The sequence below is a fragment of the Arvicanthis niloticus genome, chromosome 7 (assembly GCF_011762505.2).
Source record: "Arvicanthis niloticus isolate mArvNil1 chromosome 7, mArvNil1.pat.X, whole genome shotgun sequence".
Lineage (NCBI taxonomy): Eukaryota > Metazoa > Chordata > Mammalia > Rodentia > Muridae > Arvicanthis > Arvicanthis niloticus.
In genome coordinates, this window is record NC_047664.1 from 2,685,997 (window position 1) to 2,708,573 (window position 22,577).

Sequence of the window (22,577 nt, forward strand, 5' to 3'; positions counted from 1 at the left end):
CAGGGGCAGGGGCAGGGGCAGGGGCAGGGGCAGAGAGGCAGGGGCAGAGAGGCAGGGGCAGAGAGGCAGGGGCAGAGAGGCAGGGGCAGAGAGGCAGGGGCAGAGAGGCAGGGGCAGAGAGGCAGAGGCAGAGAGGCAGAGGCAGAGAGGCAGAGGCAGAGGCAATTTCTGAGTTCGAAAAACCAAAAACAAACAAACAAAAAGATAGATTGATTTATTTTGTTCTATGCAGACACAAGTGTTTTTGTTTGCAAATGTATTTGTGCACTATGTTTGTGCCTACTGACTACGGAGATCAGGAGAGGGTATCAGATCCCTTGAAACTGGAGTTACTAGTGATTGTGACCCAGCATGTGGATGCCAGGAGTCAAGTCCAGGTCCTCTGGAAGAGCAGCCAGTGCTCTTAATTTCAAGCTTTCTCTCCACCCTGGAGTGAGAATTTTGGTTTATTTTAAAACACAGTTGTCTTATATGACTATGTTTTTATTTTAATACTGGGTGTAGGATATAGGGCTGCTTTAGATTGTCCACAACAGCTGACTATGACTGTCTCATGCTGTAGGAGGGGTGTGATCTTTGTCAGCTGCAGATAGTTTAACTCTGGGGACTCTGGGGAGGACATAAATGCCAGAGTCCTGAGAGAGCTGCTCTGAATAAGGCAGCTGTTGCTGGTCCTTGCTGCTTCTGGTTGCTGTTGTTGCAGGTTTGTTGGCAAAGAGAAGCGAGGTGAAGTTGGAGATATTCTGAATATTTTAAAATTACAATAAAAATCATTATTATATTTAGGTTATACTGACAAAAATTGACACTTTTTTTAACTAAGAAATTAAACCTCTTTAGGCTTCATATCACCTAATTGTAAATAATTATGTGATAGAGGTTTATAAGTTTTTTATAGACTGGATTAATATAAGAAAATTTAAGCCAGGCGGTGGTGGCGCACGCCTTTAATCCCAGCATTTGGGAGGCAGAGGCAGGTGGATTTCTGAGTTCAAGTCCAGCCTGGTCTACAGAGTGAGTTCCAGGAAGGATAGCTAGGACTACACAGAGAAACCCTGTCTCAAAACAAACAAACAAACAAAAAAACCCAAACAAACAAAAAAACAAAACAAAACAAAAGAAAAAACCAAAGCAAACAAAAAAAAAAAAAAAAAAAAGAAAGAAAGAAAAGGAAAAAAAGAAAATTGAAATGACAGAATTTCTACAAAGTATGAACTCAGTTCCTACCATTGCCATTTTCCATCAGTGGGGTATATTTGTTACAAAAGCTGAACCAATAATGAAACATTACTAACTGAAGTTTGTAGCTAATGTTGCACTAATTAATCCTCAGATTTTATTATCTTCAATCTAATGTCCTTTTATTATGTAAAGATCTCATTTGGGGCTAGGGATGTATTTCAGTAGGTTGAGCGTTTGCCTAGTGTGCACCACACTGGGTTTAGTAGTGCAAGTCTGCAATCCCGACACTTAGGAGGTGGAAGGAGGAAGACCAGGAGAAAAGACAGAAGATCCCAGAATACCAGGAACATTTAGCAGTCTTCACTCTCATCTTGGCTTTGAAACTGGAGCCTTTTCCTGTTTTGTGACATGGCAGTTGGGAGAAATAATTGTCAGGTGTCTTGTTGACTGTCCTTTGGCTGTCATTCCTGTGTTAAAGGGAAGTCATGGGACTTGGAAAGAAAGATCAGAGTAACAAAAGGCCATTTTCATCCCATCAGATGAAGCAATCGAGTTGTCACCACCATCTTATGGCTTCTGGTGCTGACTTTGATCCCTGACTGAGTAGTTTGTGTCTGATTTCTCCACTGACAGCTTCCTTTTCTTCCTTCTTTTATTTTTTTCATATTTTTAGAGGAAGTCACGATACATAATCCATCCTTAAAAAGTGAAGACTTAGGCCCCTTCCTTGAGGACAAAGCATCTGTACAGATCTGTATAAGTATCTTTTATTCTCCCATAATTGTCTCAGAGGTCTACTGCCTCCATCTGCTAACCTAGGCCTCGTCCTGGAAGCGTCTACCCTCCATACAACCTAATCTAGGCCTAGATTGTTTTCAGCCTCTGAGACTAAACTGCTGAATAAACTCACCCTTTCTAGTTCTTTCTGAACTCAGCCTGGCTGATTCAACTCAGCTGTTCTGGTTCAAACTCCTCTCCAAGGTGACTGATTCAATCTGGCTCCTCTCACTTAGCCTCTCCTGAATTGCTCTGCCTGGCTTCATACTATAGCAGTCTGTTCTGATCTTCTAGCGCTTTCTCATTCTCTGGCTCATTCTGTCTTCACACATGTCTAGCTTGTTCTCTCTGCAATTTGTCTCTCTCTGTCTTGGTAAAACTGCTTCCTCCCCCTTTCTCTGCATTGCTCTCTCAAGTAGCCTCACTTTCTTCTCTTCTCTGAGACTTGGGCATGTCCTGTTCTGTAAAATCTTTCTCTGATTCGTCACTGTCTGCCACTCAATTAGACATCACTTTTTTTTTTTTTAATTTTGTGTAAGTACACCGTAGCTGTCTTCAGACACCCATATGAGGGCATCAGATCTCATTATGGATGGTTGTGAGCCACCATGTGGTTGCTGGGATTTGAACTCATGACCTCTGGAAGAGCAGTCAGTGCTCTTAACCACTGAGCCATCTCACCAGCTCTAGACATCACTTTCAAACATGGTGTTTCCTTCTACAAACTATCTTCATTGTTTCGGATTAAAGGTGTGTACTAAGGCTGAGCCACACCTCAATTAGAAACAGCTTTTTTTCAGTAAATAACACAATTTTGGGGCTCACACTATAATCAAATATCCTGCAACAAAGATTATTTAGAATACTTCTAGCCAGGTGGTGGTGGCAAACACCTTTTATCCCAGCACTCAGGTGGCAGAGGCAAGTGGATCTCCGAGTTCAAGGCCAGCCTGGTCTACAGAGTGCCTTCCAAGATGGCCAGGGCTTCATGGAGGAACCCTGTGTCAAAACAAAACAAAGAAACAGCAACAAAAAAAATTACCTGGACAATTGACTCTTCTCTTGTTAATTTAACATTTATCTATAATGGTATTGATTTGTAGATTGCAATCCAAAATTATTTTTACTTGTTTTAAGATTTATTTATTTTATGTATATGAGTACGCTGTAGCTGTCTTCAGACACCCCAGAAGAAGGCATTGGATCCTATTACAGATGCTTGTGAGCCACCATGTGGTTGCTGGGAATTGAACTTGGGAACTGGAAGGGCAGTCACTGCTTTTAACTGCTGAGCCATCTCTCCAGCCCTATTTTCACTTTTTTTTGTTTGTTTGTTTTGTTTTTTGAGACAGGGTTTCTCTGTATAGCCCTGGCTGTCCTGGAACTCACTCTGTAGACCAGGCTGGCCTCGAAGTCAGAAATCCACCTGCCTCTGCCTCCCAAGTGCTGGGCTTAAAGTCGTGCGCCACCACTGCCTGGCTCTATTTTTACTTCTTATTCAAATTTTATTTTTGGTTATGGGCACACTTCCACTTGGTACCTCTTCTCCCTTGACATAACAATGAATACCCACACAACTGTCTATTAGCATGTCACTGCTTGCTTGCTTTCTTTTTTTAAATGTATCACGGCAGGGGCACAGTGCTGGTGTGGAAATCAGGAAACAGATATTGGGAGTAACTTTTCAGCTCCACCTTGAGTTTGTTGTTCATCAAGGTGGCCTTTGAGTTCCCAACAGTTCTGTTACCATCGCCCATCTTGACAGGCTTTGTGAGGGTTCTGGGAATCTGCACCGAGGTCCTCATGCTTGTGAAGCAGCTGCCTGACCTGCTGAGTATCTGCCCGTTCCAACACACAGCAGACTGCTTTCAGCTCACCAGCACTCTCCTATCTAAATCTAAATTACTTATTGTCAGTTTTTCATTTTTTTTTCTTTTGCTTTTTTTTGAGACCGGATTTCTCACTCTGTAGACCAGATTGACCTAGAACTCGGAGATAAGCCCATCTCTACCTCCTGAGTGCTGGGATTAAAGGCATGTGCTACCACCACACAGCCTACCTAGTTTAAAAAAATTTTTTTTAAAAGATTAATTTATTTAATTTATTTGAGTACTTTATCTGGATGTACAACTACATGTCAGAAGAGGGTATCAGATCCCATTACAGATGGTTGTGAGCCACCATGTGGTTGTTGGGAATTGAACTCAGGACCTCAGGAAGGGTAGCCAGTGCTCTTAACCACTGAGCCATCTCTTCAGGCCCCCCCCCACCCCCCAGTTTTTAAATTTTTAATTTATTATTTTGGGTGGTGGTGTGCCACAGTTAATGTGTGGAACAAGGAGACAACCTTACAGCATCTCTCTTCTTTCACCTTATGTGATGTACCTTCCCCCCACCATGAGCAAGCCTGAGAGACCTTGTTTACCACAACAAGGTCAAGTGACAGGATCTAGGTGGAGTTACCCACCTTGGCTGCCCGGAACACAGAAGCAGAACTGCCCCTGGGCTTGCCTTGAGACATCTTGGGCAGTGACCTGGAATGGACTATGGATTATCCCACCCATCTGAAACCAGGAGGGGTTGTGGGTTGGGTCTTCCTGTTTAAATTGAGAGCTGAACATTAAAGCTTGGGGCCTTGATCAGAAAACTTTGTCTTGGCCTCATCTCTTCTCGCCCTCCTTCCCCCTTCAATTCCTAGCCCCCCTTTCAGGTGTACCCAGTTTACTTGTGGCCTCGGGCAGCTACAATGTGAGTTCAAGGAATTGAACTCAGATCACCAGGCTTGTATGGTGAATACTTTTATCCACTGAGCCATATCATTGGCATATGGTATTTTAAATCTACCTTCATTTGTCTATTTTGAGACCTGGTATCCCAGGCTGGCCTTGAACTTCCAATCTTTCAAACTTTCAGTCCCAAGGGCTGGGATTTGAAGAATGCACCACTGTGTCCAGTTTATGGGTGCTAAAGATTGGTAACAGGATATCATAGTTTTTATCAACTTGGCACAAACCTAGTCATAACTGGTAAGAGGGAATTTCACCAGAGGAATTGCCTCCATCAGATTGACCTGTGGCCATAGCTCTGGCTGTGGGACATTCTTCTGATTGTTGATTGATGTAGAAGCCCCACCCCCAATTTGGACAGTACCATCCCTGGGCAGGTCAGCATACAGACCTTGTATAAGAAAGGTATCTGAGCAAGTCACAGGAAGCAAGCAAGTAAGAAGTGATCCGCCACGGTCTCTGCTCTCTGTTCTTGCTGTGTTTTCCTCAAGGCTGGACCTGCAAGCAAATTAAATCTTTTCTTCTTTCAGGTTGCTTTTGGCCAGTGCTTTATCATAGCAGTAGAGAAGCAAACATGTTGGGGGCCGACTTTTAGCAGAAAGCGGCTATCAGCTTTGCAGCCATCTTGAGCCATATACCCTGACATGAGATTTAAATTACAATAGCCTACAACAGCTGAGAACACTCCGATAATCTTGGTTTAGATACCTTGAGATTAAAGGTGTGTGAGATTAAAGGTGTGTGACTTAAGAAGTATAGAGATCAGGGTTAGAGACAAGACCTAAGGGCATGATTAAAGGTATAACTTAGAGGCGAGGCTTAGAAGTGAGACATATAAAAGGCAGAGACAGAACAGATCAGAATTCAGACATTAGGGAGACACAGCAGAGACAAGACATTAGGGAGACACAGCAGAGAGAAGACATTAGGGAGACAAAGCAGAGAGAAGACATTAGGGAGATGAGAGAGAGATTCATACACATCAGACATTAGGTAAAATCTGGCCTCACCCTCACTCTTGCTGAACCCCCGACCTGCAGACTGGAGCAGCAGCTTGGACCGGGATACAGTGGCTGCCCAAACGTGGATCGGCCCGGGCCTCAACATTTTGCATGGGCTGCAACATTTATTTTGGCCACCCCAACTTGGGGCTAGTGCGGTCCCCAACATTATTTTGGCACCTAACGTGGGGCAGCAAGAACGAGAGACCCAGTGACGGACTTTACTGGAAGAAGGATCTGTTGATTGTCCCAGGAATCTGCCTCCTTGAGAAAGGTAAGGAAATGGGACAAGAGATTAGTCAACCTGAATCCAACTCTCTGTTTTGGTTTGTTTTGAGAAAGGTAATGAAAATGGGACAAGAAATTAGTCAGCCTGAATTCAACTCTGTTTTGGTTTTGTTGTTTGCTGCTCACATGTGTTAATTTTCTGCTTTTGTTCTTGAATGCTGTCTTTTTTGTTCAAAATAAAAGAAAGCATAAGTTAGAATCCAAAATACAACCAAAGGTTGATGACAATTTGTCAGAGCCAGATTGTGCTGACCAAGAGAAAGAGGAAGTCAAATTTTATGATGCTGAAATGCCCCCTCCCTATGCACCTCCACCTCCAAGTGCTCCCCCAATGGAGATGGTGGTTATAGATCCCATAAGGGAGTTACAGGAAAAAATATCTGTTCTTAAACTATAAATAGAGTTAGAAAAAGAGTATCAGGACTTAATTAATCAGCTACAAAAATTAAAGACAGGAAAGATGTCTCAAGAGGTAAACTGTGAAAATCCCCTGGCTCCTTGCATTCCTCAACCAGGAATCCAAAGGCAGTCCCTATCACCTAGCTTAAGATTAGCCACAGATCAGCCAGAGGAGGGAAAGGCTGAGGCTTTCCCTGTATCTGAGACTAGAGACAATCAAGGAGTTGCTTGGAGACATCACACAGGTTTTAATTTTCAAATTATTAAGGAATTAAAAAATGCAGTATCTCAATATGGTGCCACTGCTCCTTTTACTCTTGCAATTTTAGAGTCTGCTGCAGAGGAGTGGTTAACTCCTAGTGATTGGAATACGTTAGCGAGGGCAGTTCTTACTGGTGGAGACTATTTAATTTGGAAATCAGAGTATCATGAGAATTGCAAAGAAACAGCTAGGAGAAATATTCAGGCAGGTAATGGTTGGTCCTTTGATGCCTTAGTAGAAGAAAGGCAATTTGCTTCTAGTGATAACCAGATGCAATATGACCCAGGTTTATTTGCTCAAATTCAAAATGCAGCCATGAAGGCTTGGCGTAAACTTCCAGTAAAGGGAGACCCTGGTGCATCTTTAACAACAGTCAGGCAAGGGCCTGATGAGCGATTTTCTGACTTTGTTCATAGATTAATGACAACAGCAGGAAGGATTTTTGGTAATGCAGAGGCAGGTGTAGATTATGTGAAACAACTTGCATATGAAAATGCTAATCCTGCCTGCCAAGCGGCCATTAGACCTTATAGGAAAAAGACAGACCTTACGGGGTACATCAGACTTTGTTCTGACATAGGTCCCTCTTACCAACAGGGCTTAGCTATGGCGGCTGCTATGCAAGGAAAATCAGTAAGAGATTTTTTGGCAAGTAAAGACAGAAAGGCATGTTTTAAATGTGGTAAGCCTGGACACTTTGCAAGAGATTGCAAAGTAGAAAATGAGTTAAGCCAGAGACAGCCCAGAAAACAGCCTGGGCTCTGCCCAATTTGCAAACGTGGAAGGCATTGGGCTAGTGATTGTAGGTCTAAACAAGACACACAAGGTAAAACCCTTTCCCATAATCAGGGAAACGGGAACAGGGGCCAGCTCCAGGCCCCGAACCGACGCAAGCCAAAACAGGCTTATGGAGCAGTCAGTGTCCTACCAGCGAACACCAATCCCTTTCTGAACTTAGTTGAGCAACACCAGGAAGCGCAGGACTAGACCTCAGTTCTGCCACCCACACAGTATTAACCCCAGAAATGGGACCTCAGGCCTTACCCACTGGAGTGTTTGGACCACTTTACCCAAATGTGTTTGGCCTGATAGTGGGAAGAAGCAGTGCTACTATGCAGGGACTACAAATTTTTCCTGGAGTTATAGATAATGATTATCAGGGTGAGATTAAGGTAATGGCACAGGCAATTCAGAACATAGTCACCATTCCTACAGGAAAGAGGATAGCTCAACTATTGTTACTTCCATTGTACCCTACTAATCACAAATATAAGAATCCTAAAAGAGGGGATCAAGGTTTTGGTTCCTCTGATGTATACTGGGTACAGCCTATAGCTAAACAAAAACCTATGATGACACTATGGCTGGATGGAAAGGCATTACAAGGCTTGGTTGACACAGGAGCTGATGTGACTATCCTAAAACAAAGTGACTGGCCTGCTACCTGGCCTCTGACCCCAACCTTAACCAATTTAAGGGGTATTGGCCAAAGTCAAAATCCACTACAAAGCTCTAAGGTGCTAACATGGAAAGATAAAGAAGGAAATACAGGAAATATACAACCCTATGTCATCTCAGGCCTTCCCATTAATCTCTGGGGCAGAGATCTGTTATCCCAGTTGGGATTGATTATGTGCAGCCCTAATGAAGTGATCACAGCTCAAATGATAAACCCTGGATTTTCCCCCAGGGAAAGGATTAGTAAAAAGTGAAGAAGAGATTATCTAACTTGGATCAGGCCAGGCGGTGGTGGCACACGCCTTTAATCCCAGTACTTGGGAGGCAGAGGCAGGCGGATTTCTGAGTTCAAGGCCAGCCTGCTCTACAGAGTGAGTTCCAGGTTAGCCAGGGCTACCAGGTCCTCTCTCTGAAGGAAATACCAAGGCAGAACTAGCTACTCGTATAGCTGCAGTGACTTTATCAGATCAGCAATCTAATTTGGATCAGGCCATAAAGGCTCATGAGTTAAATCACCTTAATTCTAAAACCTTAAGAGTTATGTTTAAAATTACCAGAGAACAAGCTAGACAAATTGTCAAACATTGTCAATCATGTGTTAAACTTCTACCAGTTCCGAATTTGGGTGTAAATCCAAAGGGACTGATACCAAACATTATCTGGCAAATGGATGTTACTCATTATAATGAATTTGACAAGCAAAAATATATACATGTATGTGTAGACACATACAGTGGTTTCATTTATGCAACATTACAAACTGGAGAAAGAAACAAGCATGTGATTGCTCATATGCTTGCTACAATCTCTGTATTGGGTGTGCCTAAATAGATAAAAACTGACAATGGCCCAGGTTATATAAGCTCCATTTTTCTTCACAGGAAACAAAAAGATGCTTCACAATTTCCTTCAAACTGGAACAGATCAACGAGTAAACCTGACTCTATGGAGTGAGGCTGCTTCATCATCTCTGGAGTTAGGCTGCTCCATCATCTATGGAGTTAGGCTGCTCCATCATCTATGGAGTTAGGCTGCTCCATCATCTATGGAGTTAGGCTGCTCCTTCATCTATGGAGTTAGGCTGCTTCAAAATCTATAGAGTAAGGCTGCTCTCTCATCTATGGAGTTAGGCTGCTCCATCATCTATAGAGTTAGGCTGCTCCATCTATGAAGTTAGGCTGCTTTATATTCTATGGAGTTAGGCTGCTCCATCTATGGAGTTAGGCTGCTCCATCATCTATAGAGTTAGGCTGCTCCATCTATGGAGTTAGGCTGCTCCATCATCTATAGAGTTAGGCAGCTCCATCTATGGAGTTAGGCTGCTCCATCATCGATGGAGTTAGGCTGCTCCATCATCTATACAGTTAGGCTGCTCCATCTATTAAGTTAGGCTGCTCCATCATCTATGGAGTTAGGTTGCTCCATCTATGGAGTTCGGCTGCTCCATCTATGGAGTTAGGCTGCTCCATCATCTATGGAGTTAGGGTGCTCCATCTACGAAGTTAGGCTGCTCTATATTCTATGAAGGTAGGCTGCTCCATCTTCTATGGAGTTAGGCTGCTCCATCAATGAAGTTAGGCTGCACCATCATCTATGGAGTTAGGCTGCTCCATCATCTATAGAGTTAGGCTGCTCCATCTATGAAGTTAGGCTGCTCCATCATCTATGGAGTAAGGTTGCTCCATTATCTATGGAGTTAGGCTTCTCCATCTATGGAGTTAGGCTGCTCCATCTATGAAGTTAGGCTGCTCCATCATCTATGGAGTTAGGTTGCTCCATCTATGGAGTTAGGCTGCTCCATCTGTGAAGTTAGGCTGTTCCATCAATTGAGTTAGGCTGCACCATCATCTATGGAATTAGGCTGCTCCATCATCTATAGAGTTAGGCTGCTCCATCTATTAAGTTAGGCTGCTCCATCATCTATGGAGTTAGGTTGCTCCATCTATGGAGTTAGGCTGCTCCATCTATGGAGTTAGGCTGCTCCATCTATGGAGTTAGGCTGCTCCATCAACTATGGAGTTAGGTTGCTCCATCTATGGAGTTCGGCTGCTCCATCATCTATGGAGTTAGGCTGCTCAATGACCTATAAAGTTAGGCTGCTCCATCATCTATGGAGTTAGGCTGCTCAATCACCTAAAAATCTAGGCTGCTCCATCTATGAAGTTAGGCTGCTCTGTATTCTCTGGAGTTAGGCTGCTCCATCATCTATAGAGTTAGGCTGCTCCATCTATTAAGTTAGGCTGCTCCAATATTTATGGAGTTAGGTTGCTACATCTATAGCGTTAGGCTGCTCCATCTATGGAGTTAGGCTGCTCCATCTATGAAGTTAGGCTGCTCCATCATCTATGGAGTTAGGCTGCTCAATCACCTATAAAGTTAGGCTGCTCCATCTATGAAGTTAGGCTGCTCTGTATTCTATGGTGTTAGGCTGCTCCATCATCTATAAAGTTAGGGTGCTCCATCTATTAAGTTAGGCTGCTCTATATTCTATGTAGTTAGGCTGCTTTATAATCTATAGTGTTAGGCAGCTCCATCTATGGAGTTCGGGTGCTCCATCTATGAAATTAGGCTGCTCCATCATCTATGAAGTTAGGCTGCTCCATCATCTATGGAGGTAGGGTGCTCCATCTATGGAGTTAGGCTGCTCCATCATCTACGGAGTTAGGCTGCTCCATCATCTATGGAGTTGGGTTGCTCCATCTATTGAGTTAGGCTGCTCCATCTATGGAGTTAGGCTGCTACATCATCTATAGAGTTAGGGTGCTCCATCAATGGAGTTAGGCTGCACCACCATCTATGAAGTTAGGCTGCTCCATCATCTATGGAGGTAGGGTGCTCCATCTATGGAGTTAGGCTGCTCCATCATCTATGGAGTTAGGCTGCTCAATCACCTATAAAGTTAGGCTGCTCCATCTATGAAGTTAGGCTGCTCTGTATTCTATGGAGTTAGGCTGCTCCATCATCTATAGAGTTAGGCTGCTCCATCAATGGAGTTAGGCTGCTCCATCTATGTTGTTAGGCTGCTCATTCAACTGAGTTAGGCTCCACCATCATCTATGGAGTTAGGCTGCTCCATCATCTATAGTGTTAGGCTGCTCCATCTATTAAGTTAGGCTGCTCCATCTATGGAGTTAGGCTGTTCCATCTATGGAGTTAGGCTGCTCCATCATCTATGGAGTTAGGCTGCTCAATCACCTATAAAGTTAGGCTGCTCCATCTATGAAGTTAGGCTGCTCCATCATCTATAGAGTTAGCCTGCTCAATCACCTATAAAGTTAGGCTGCTCCATCTATGAAGTTAGGCTGCTCTGTATTCTATGGAGTTAGGCTGCTCCATCATCTATAGAGTTAGGCTGCTCCATCTATTAAGTTAGGGTGCTCCATCGTCTATGGAGTTAGGTTGCTCCATCTATGGAGTTAGGCTGCTCCATCTATGGAGTTAGGCTGCTCCCTCATCTATGGAGTTAGGTTGCTCCATCTATGGAGTTCGGCTGCTCCATCATCTATGGAGTTAGGTTGCTCCATCTATGGAGTTCGGCTGCTCCATCATCTATGGAGTTAGGCTGCTCAATGACCTATAAAGTTAGGCTGCTCCATCATCTATCTGAGTTAGGTTGCTCAATCACCTATAAAGTTAGGCTGCTCCATCTATGAAGTTAGGCTGCTCTGTATTCTATGGAGTTAGGCTGCTCCATCATCTATAGAGTTAGGCTGCTCCATCTATTAAGTTAGGCAGCTCCATCATCTATGGAGTTAGGTTGCTCCATCTATGGAGTTAGGCTGCTCCATCTATGGAGTTAGGCTGCTCCATCATCTATGGAGTTAGGCTGCTCAATCACCTATAAAGTTAGGCTGCTCCATCAATGGAGTTAGGCTGCACCATCATCTATGGAGTTAGGCTGCTCCATCATCTATAGAGTTAGGCTGCTCCATCTATTAAGTTAGGCTGCTCCAACATTTATGGAGTTAGGCTGCTCCATCTATGGAGTTAGGCTGCTCCATCATCTATGGAGTTAGGCTGCTCAATCACCTATAAAGTTAGGCTGCTCCATCAATGGAGTTAGGCTGCACCATCATCTATGGAGTTAGGCTGCTCCATCATCTATAGAGTTAGGCTGCTCCATCTATTAAGTTAGGCTGCTCCAACATTTATGGAGTTAGGCTGCTCCATCTATGGAGTTAGGCTGCTCCATCATCTATGGAGTTAGGCTGCTCAATCACCTATAAAGTTAGGCTGCTCCATCTATGAAGTTAGGCTGCTCTGTATTCTATGCAGTTAGGCTGCTCCATCATCTATAGAGTTAGGCTGCTCCATCTATTAAGTTAGGCTGCTCCATCATCTATGGAGTTAGGTTGGTCCATCTATGGAGTTAGGCTGCTCCATCTATGGAGTTAGGCTGCTGCATCATCTATGGAGTTAGGTGCTCCATTGATGAAGTTAGGCTGCTCTATATTCTATGGAGTTAGGATGCTACATCATCTATCGAGTTAGGCTGCTCCATCTATGGAGTTAGGCTGCTCCATCTATGAAGTTAGGCTGCTCCATCAATGGAGTTAGGCTGCACCATCATCTATGGAGTTATGCTGCTCCATCATCTATAGAGTTAGGCTGCTCCATCTATTAAGTTATGTTGCTCCAACATTTATGGAGTTAGGTTGCTCCATCTATAGCGTTAGGCTGCTCCATCTATGGAGTTAGGCTGCTCCATCTATGAAGTTAGGCTGCTCCATCATCTATGGAGTTAGGCTGCTCCATCTATGGAGTTAGGCTGCTCCATCTATGGAGTTAGGCTGCTCCATCATCTATGGAGTTAGGGTGCTCCATCTATGAAGTTAGGCTGCTCTATATTCTATGTAGTTAGGCTGCTTTATCATCTATAGAGTTAGGCTGCTCCATCTATGGAGTTAGGCGCCTCCATCTATGAAGTTAGGCTGCTCCATCATCTATGAAATTAGGCTGCTCCATCATTTATGGAGTTAGGGTGCTCCATCTATGGAGTTAGGCTGCTCTATATTCTATGGAGTTAGGCTGCTCCATCATCTATAGAGTTAGGCTGCTCCATCAATGGAGTTAGGCTGCTCCATCTATGAAGTTAGGCTGCTCCATCAATTGAGTTAGGCTGCACCATCATCTATGGAGTTAGGCTGCTCCATCATCTATAGTGTTAGGCTGCTCCATCTATGGAGTTAGGCTGCTCCATCTATGGAGTTAGGCTGCTCCATCATCTATGGAGTTAGGCTGCTCAATCACCTATAAAGTTAGGCTGCTCCATCTATGAAGTTAGGCTGCTCCATCATCTATAGAGTTAGCCTGCTCAATCACCTATAAAGTTAGGCTGCTCCATCTATGAAGTTAGGCTGCTCTGTATTCTATGGAGTTAGGCTGCTCCATCATCTATAGAGTTAGGCTGCTCCATCTATTAAGTTAGGGTGCTCCATCGTCTATGGAGTTAGGTTGCTCCATCTATGGAATTAGGCTGCTCCATCTATGGAGTTAGGCTGCTCCCTCATCTATGGAGTTAGGTTGCTCCATCTATGGAGTTCGGCTGCTCCATCATCTATGGAGTTAGGTTGCTCCATCTATGGAGTTCGGCTGCTCCATCATCTATGGAGTTAGGCTGCTCAATGACCTATAAAGTTAGGCTGCTCCATCATCTATGGAGTTAGGCTGCTCAATCACCTATAAAGTTAGGCTGCTCCATCTATGAAGTTAGGCTGCTCTGTATTCTATGGAGTTAGGCTGCTCCATCATCTATAGAGTTAGGCTGCTCCATCTATTAAGTTAGGCAGCTCCATCATCTATGGAGTTAGGTTGCTCCATCTATGGAGTTAGGCTGCTCCATCTATGGAGTTAGGCTGCTCCATCATCTATGGAGTTAGGCTGCTCAATCACCTATAAAGTTAGGCTGCTCCATCAATGGAGTTAGGCTGCACCATCATCTATGGATTTAGGCTGCTCCATCATCTATAGAGTTAGGCTGCTCCATCTATTAAGTTAGGCTGCTCCAACATTTATGGAGTTAGGCTGCTCCATCATCTATGGAGTTAGGCTGCTCAATCACCTATAAAGTTAGGCTGCTCCATCAATGGAGTTAGGCTGCTCCATCATCTATGGAGTTAGGCTGCTCCATCATCTATAGAGTTAGGCTGCTCCATCTATTAAGTTAGGCTGCTCCAACATTTATGGAGTTAGGCTGCTCCATCTATGGAGTTAGGCTGCTCCATCATCTATGGAGTTAGGCTGCTCAATCACCTATAAAGTTAGGCTGCTCCATCTATGAAGTTAGGCTGCTCTGTATTCTATGCAGTTAGGCTGCTCCATCATCTATAGAGTTAGGCTGCTCCATCTATTAAGTTAGGCTGCTCCATCATCTATGGAGTTAGGTTGGTCCATCTATGGAGTTAGGCTGCTCCATCTATGGAGTTAGGCTGCTGCATCATCTATGGAGTTAGGTGCTCCATTGATGAAGTTAGGCTGCTCTATATTCTATGGAGTTAGGATGCTACATCATCTATAGAGTTAGGCTGCTCCATCTATGGAGTTAGGCTGCTCCATCTATGAAGTTAGGCTGCTCCATCAATGGAGTTAGGCTGCACCATCATCTATGGAGTTAGGCTGCTCCATCATCTATAGAGTTAGGCTGCTCCATCTATTAAGTTATGTTGCTCCAACATTTATGGAGTTAGGTTGCTCCATCTATAGCGTTAGGCTGCTCCATCTATGGAGTTAGGCTGCTCCATCTATGAAGTTAGGCTGCTCCATCATCTATGGAGTTAGGCTGCTCCATCTATGGAGTTAGGCTGCTCCATCTATGGAGTTAGGCTGCTCCATCATCTATGGAGTTAGGGTGCTTCATCTATGAAGTTAGGCTGCTCTATATTCTATGTAGTTAGGCTGCTTTATCATCTATAGAGTTAGGCTGCTCCATCTATGGAGTTAGGCGCCTCCATCTATGAAGTTAGGCTGCTCCATCATCTATGAAATTAGGCTGCTCCATCATTAATGGAGTTAGGGTGCTCCATCCATGGAGTTAGGCTGCTCCATCATCTACGGAGTTAGGCTGCTCCATCATCTATGGAGTTAGGGTGCTCCATCTATGAAGTTAGGCTGCTCTATATTCTATGGAGTTAGGCTGCTCCATCATCTATAGAGTTAGGCTGCTCCATCAATGGAGTTAGGCTGCTCCATCTATGAAGTTAGGCTGCTCCATCAATTGAGTTAGGCTGCACCATCATCTATGGAGTTAGGCTGCTCCATCATCTATAGTGTTAGGCTGCTCCATCTATTAAGTTAGGCTGCTCTATCTATGGAGTTAGGCTGCTCCATCTATGGAGTTAGGCTGCTCCATCATCTATGGAGTTAGGCTGCTCAATCACCTATAAAGTTAGGCTGCTCCATCTATGAAGTTAGGCTGCTCCATCATCTATAGAGTTAGCCTGCTCAATCACCTATAAAGTTAGGCTGCTCCATCTATGAAGTTAGGCTGCTCTGTATTCTATGGAGTTAGGCTGCTCCATCATCTATAGAGTTAGGCTGCTCCATCTATTAAGTTAGGGTGCTCCATCGTCTATGGAGTTAGGTTGCTCCATCTATGGAGTTAGGCTGTTCCATCTATGGAGTTAGGCTGCTCCATCATCTATGGAGTTAGGTTGCTCCATCTATGGAGATAGGCTGCTCCATCATCTATGGAGTTAGGTTGCTCCATCTATGGAGATAGGCTGCTCCATCATCTATGGAGTTATGCTGCTCAATCACCTATAAAGTTAGGCTGCTCCATCAATGGAGTTAGGCTGCACCATCATCTATGGAGTTAGGCTGCTCCATCATCTATAGAGTTAGGCTGCTCCATCTATTAAGTTAGGCTGCTCCAACATTTATGGAGTTAGGCTGCTCCATCTATGGAGTTAGGCTGCTCCATCATCTATGGAGTTAGGTTGCTCCATCTATGGAGTTCGGCTGCTCCATCATCTATAGAGTTAGGCTGCTCCATCTATTAAGTTAGGCTGCTCCAACATCTATGGAGTTAGGCTGCTCCATCTATGGAGTTAGGCTGCTCCATCATCTATGGAGTTAGGCTGCTCCATCTATTAAGTTAGGCAGCTCCATCATCTATGGAGTTAGGTTGCTCCATCTATGGAGTTAGGCTGCTCCCTCATCTATGGAGTTAGGCTGCTCAATCACCTATAAAGTTAGGCTGCTCCATCTATGAAGTTAGGCTGCTCTGTATTCTATGGAGTTAGGCTGCTCCATCATCTATAGAGTTAGGCTGCTCCATCTATTAAGTTAGGCAGCTCCATCATCTATGGAGTTAGGTTGCTCCATCTATGGAGTTAGGCTGCTCCATCTATGGAGTTAGGCTGCTCCATCATCTATGGAGTTAGGCTGCTCAATCACCTATAAAGTTAGGCTGCTCCATCAATGGAGTTAGGCTGCACCATCATCTATGGAGTTAGGCTGCTCCATCATCTATAGAGTTAGGCTGCTCCATCTATTAAGTTAGGCTGCTCCAACATTTATGGAGTTAGGCTGCTCCATCATCTATGGAGTTAGGCTGCTCAATCACCTATAAAGTTGGGCTGCTCCATCTATGAAGTTAGGCTGCTCTGTATTCTATGGAGTTAGGCTGCTCCATCATCTATAGAGTTAGGCTGCTCCATCTATTAAGTTAGGCTGCTCCATCATCTATGGAGTTAGGTTGGTCCATCTATGGAGTTAGGCTACTCCATCTATGGAGTTAGGCTGCTGCATCATCTATGGAGTTAGGTGCTCCATTGATGAAGTTAGGCTGCTCTATATTCTATGGAGTTAGGATGCTACATCATCTATAGTGTTAGGCTGCTCTATCTATGGAGTTAGGCTGCTCCATCTATGAAGTTAGGCTGCTCCATCAATGGAGTTAGGCTGCACCATCATCTATGGAGTTAGGCTGCTCCATCATCTATAGAGTTAGGCTGCTCCATCTATTAAGTTAGGCTGCTCCAACATTTATGGAGTTAGGTTGCTCCATCTATAGCGTTAGGCTGCTCCATCTATGGAGTTAGGCTGCTCCATCTATGAAGTTAGGCTGCTCCATCATCTATGGAGTTAGGCTGCTCAATCACCTATAAAGTTAGGCTGCTCCATCTATGAAGTTAGGCTGCTCCGTATTCTATGGTGTTAGGCTGCTCCATCATCTATAGAGTTAGGCTGCTCCATCTATAACGTTAGGCTGCTCCATCATCTATGGAGTTAGGTTGGTCCATCTATGGAGTTAGGCTGCTCCATCTATGGAGTTAGGCTGCTCCATCATCTATAAAGTTAGGGTGCTCCATCTATGAAGTTAGGCTGCTCTATATTCTATGTAGTTAGGCTTCTTTATCATCTATGGAGTTAGGCTGCTCCATCTATGGAGTTAGGCTGCTCCATCTATGAAGTTAGGCTGCTCCATCATCTATGAAGTTAGGCTGCTCCATCATCTATAGAGTTAGGGTGCTCCATCTATGGAGTTAGGCTGCACCATCATCTACGGAGTTAGGCTGCTCCATCATCTATGGAGTTAGTGTGCTCCATCTATGAAGTTAGGCTGCTCTATATTCTATGGAGTTAGGCTGCTCCATCATCTATAGAGTTAGGCTGCTCCATCAATGGAGTTAGGCTGCTCCATCTATGAAGTTAGGCTGCTCCATCAATTGAGTTAGGCTGCACCATCATCTATGGAGTTAGGCTGCTCCATCATCTACAGTGTTAGGCTGCTCCATCTATTAAGTTAGGGTGCTCCATCTATGGAGTTAGGCTGCTCCATCTATGGAGTTAGGCTGCTCCATCATCTATGGAGTTAGGCTGCTCCATCTATGGAGTTAGGCTGCTCCATCATCTATGGAGTTAGGGTGCTCCATCTATGAAGTTAGGCTGCTCTATATTCTATGTAGTTAGGCTGCTTTATCATCTATAGAGTTAGGCTGCTCCATCTATGGAGTTAGGCGCCTCCATCTATGAAGTTAGGCTGCTCCATCATCTATGAAATTAGGCTGCTCCATCATTTATGGAGTTAGGGTGCTCCATCTATGGAGTTAGGCTGCTCTATATTCTATGGAGTTAGGCTGCTCCATCATCTATAGAGTTAGGCTGCTCCATCAATGGAGTTAGGCTGCTCCATCTATGAAGTTAGGCTGCTCCATCAATTGAGTTAGGCTGCACCATCATCTATGGAGTTAGGCTGCTCCATCATCTATAGTGTTAGGCTGCTCCATCTATGGAGTTAGGCTGCTCCATCTATGGAGTTAGGCTGCTCCATCATCTATGGAGTTAGGCTGCTCAATCACCTATAAAGTTAGGCTGCTCCATCTATGAAGTTAGGCTGCTCCATCATCTATAGAGTTAGCCTGCTCAATCACCTATAAAGTTAGGCTGCTCCATCTATGAAGTTAGGCTGCTCTGTATTCTATGGAGTTAGGCTGCTCCATCATCTATAGAGTTAGGCTGCTCCATCTATTAAGTTAGGGTGCTCCATCGTCTATGGAGTTAGGTTGCTCCATCTATGGAATTAGGCTGCTCCATCTATGGAGTTAGGCTGCTCCCTCATCTATGGAGTTAGGTTGCTCCATCTATGGAGTTCGGCTGCTCCATCATCTATGGAGTTAGGTTGCTCCATCTATGGAGTTCGGCTGCTCCATCATCTATGGAGTTAGGCTGCTCAATGACCTATAAAGTTAGGCTGCTCCATCATCTATGGAGTTAGGCTGCTCAATCACCTATAAAGTTAGGCTGCTCCATCTATGAAGTTAGGCTGCTCTGTATTCTATGGAGTTAGGCTGCTCCATCATCTATAGAGTTAGGCTGCTCCATCTATTAAGTTAGGCAGCTCCATCATCTATGGAGTTAGGTTGCTCCATCTATGGAGTTAGGCTGCTCCATCTATGGAGTTAGGCTGCTCCATCATCTATGGAGTTAGGCTGCTCAATCACCTATAAAGTTAGGCTGCTCCATCAATGGAGTTAGGCTGCACCATCATCTATGGATTTAGGCTGCTCCATCATCTATAGAGTTAGGCTGCTCCATCTATTAAGTTAGGCTGCTCCAACATTTATGGAGTTAGGCTGCTCCATCATCTATGGAGTTAGGCTGCTCAATCACCTATAAAGTTAGGCTGCTCCATCAATGGAGTTAGGCTGCACCATCATCTATGGAGTTAGGCTGCTCCATCATCTATAGAGTTAGGCTGCTCCATCTATTAAGTTAGGCTGCTCCAACATTTATGGAGTTAGGCTGCTCCATCTATGGAGTTAGGCTGCTCCATCATCTATGGAGTTAGGCTGCTCAATCACCTATAAAGTTAGGCTGCTCCATCTATGAAGTTAGGCTGCTCTGTATTCTATGCAGTTAGGCTGCTCCATCATCTATAGAGTTAGGCTGCTCCATCTATTAAGTTAGGCTGCTCCATCATCTATAGAGTTAGGTTGGTCCATCTATGGAGTTAGGCTGCTCCATCTATGGAGTTAGGCTGCTGCATCATCTATGGAGTTAGGTGCTCCATTGATGAAGTTAGGCTGCTCTATATTCTATGGAGTTAGGATGCTACATCATCTATAGAGTTAGGCTGCTCCATCTATGGAGTTAGGCTGCTCCATCTATGAAGTTAGGCTGCTCCATCAATGGAGTTAGGCTGCACCATCATCTATGGAGTTAGGCTGCTCCATCATCTATAGAGTTAGGCTGCTCCATCTATTAAGTTATGTTGCTCCAACATTTATGGAGTTAGGTTGCTCCATCTATAGCGTTAGGCTGCTCCATCTATGGAGTTAGGCTGCTCCATCTATGAAGTTAGGCTGCTCCATCATCTATGGAGTTAGGCTGCTCCATCTATGGAGTTAGGCTGCTCCATCTATGGAGTTAGGCTGCTCCATCATCTATGGAGTTAGGGTGCTTCATCTATGAAGTTAGGCTGCTCTATATTCTATGTAGTTAGGCTGCTTTATCATCTATAGAGTTAGGCTGCTCCATCTATGGAGTTAGGCGCCTCCATCTATGAAGTTAGGCTGCTCCATCATCTATGAAATTAGGCTGCTCCATCATTAATGGAGTTAGGGTGCTCCATCCATGGAGTTAGGCTGCTCCATCATCTACGGAGTTAGGCTGCTCCATCATCTATGGAGTTAGGGTGCTCCATCTATGAAGTTAGGCTGCTCTATATTCTATGGAGTTAGGCTGCTCCATCATCTATAGAGTTAGGCTGCTCCATCAATGGAGTTAGGCTGCTCCATCTATGAAGTTAGGCTGCTCCATCAATTGAGTTAGGCTGCACCATCATCTATGGAGTTAGGCTGCTCCATCATCTATAGTGTTAGGCTGCTCCATCTATTAAGTTAGGCTGCTCTATCTATGGAGTTAGGCTGCTCCATCTATGGAGTTAGGCTGCTCCATCATCTATGGAGTTAGGCTGCTCAATCACCTATAAAGTTAGGCTGCTCCATCTATGAAGTTAGGCTGCTCCATCATCTATAGAGTTAGCCTGCTCAATCACCTATAAAGTTAGGCTGCTCCATCTATGAAGTTAGGCTGCTCTGTATTCTATGGAGTTAGGCTGCTCCATCATCTATAGAGTTAGGCTGCTCCATCTATTAAGTTAGGGTGCTCCATCGTCTATGGAGTTAGGTTGCTCCATCTATGGAGTTAGGCTGTTCCATCTATGGAGTTAGGCTGCTCCATCATCTATGGAGTTAGGTTGCTCCATCTATGGAGATAGGCTGCTCCATCATCTATGGAGTTAGGTTGCTCCATCTATGGAGATAGGCTGCTCCATCATCTATAGAGTTAGCCTGCTCAATCACCTATAAAGTTAGGCTGCTCCATCTATGGAGTTAGGCTGCTCCATCATCTATAGAGTTAGGCTGCTCCATCTATTAAGTTAGGCTGCTCCAACATCTATGGAGTTAGGCTGCTCCATCTATGGAGTTAGGCTGCTCCATCATCTATGGAGTTAGGTTGCTCCATCTATGGAGTTCGGCTGCTCCATCATCTATAGAGTTAGGCTGCTCCATCTATTAAGTTAGGCTGCTCCAACATCTATGGAGTTAGGCTGCTCCATCTATGGAGTTAGGCTGCTCCATCATCTATGGAGTTAGGCTGCTCCATCTATTAAGTTAGGCAGCTCCATCATCTATGGAGTTAGGTTGCTCCATCTATGGAGTTAGGCTGCTCCCTCATCTATGGAGTTAGGCTGCTCAATCACCTATAAAGTTAGGCTGCTCCATCTATGAAGTTAGGCTGCTCTGTATTCTATGGAGTTAGGCTGCTCCATCATCTATAGAGTTAGGCTGCTCCATCTATTAAGTTAGGCTGCTCCATCATCTATGGAGTTAGGTTGCTCCATCTATGGAGTTAGGCTGCTCCATCTATGGAGTTAGGCTGCTCCATCATCTATGGAGTTAGGCTGCTCAATCACCTATAAAGTTAGGCTGCTCCATCAATGGAGTTAGGCTGCACCATCATCTATGGAGTTAGGCTGCTCCATCATCTATAGAGTTAGGCTGCTCCATCTATTAAGTTAGGCTGCTCCAACATTTATGGAGTTAGGCTGCTCCATCATCTATGGAGTTAGGCTGCTCAATCACCTATAAAGTTGGGCTGCTCCATCTATGAAGTTAGGCTGCTCTGTATTCTATGGAGTTAGGCTGCTCCATCATCTATAGAGTTAGGCTGCTCCATCTATTAAGTTAGGCTGCTCCATCATCTATGGAGTTAGGTTGGTCCATCTATGGAGTTAGGCTACTCCATCTATGGAGTTAGGCTGCTGCATCATCTATGGAGTTAGGTGCTCCATTGATGAAGTTAGGCTGCTCTATATTCTATGGAGTTAGGATGCTACATCATCTATAGTGTTAGGCTGCTCTATCTATGGAGTTAGGCTGCTCCATCTATGAAGTTAGGCTGCTCCATCAATGGAGTTAGGCTGCACCATCATCTATGGAGTTAGGCTGCTCCATCATCTATAGAGTTAGGCTGCTCCATCTATTAAGTTAGGCTGCTCCAACATTTATGGAGTTAGGTTGCTCCATCTATAGCGTTAGGCTGCTCCATCTATGGAGTTAGGCTGCTCCATCTATGAAGTTAGGCTGCTCCATCATCTATGGAGTTAGGCTGCTCAATCACCTATAAAGTTAGGCTGCTCCATCTATGAAGTTAGGCTGCTCTGTATTCTATGGTGTTAGGCTGCTCCATCATCTATAGAGTTAGGCTGCTCCATCTATAACGTTAGGCTGCTCCATCATCTATGGAGTTAGGTTGGTCCATCTATGGAGTTAGGCTGCTCCATCTATGGAGTTAGGCTGCTCCATCATCTATAAAGTTAGGCTGCTCCATCTATGAAGTTAGGCTGCTCTATATTCTATGTAGTTAGGCTTCTTTATCATCTATGGAGTTAGGCTGCTCCATCTATGGAGTTAGGCT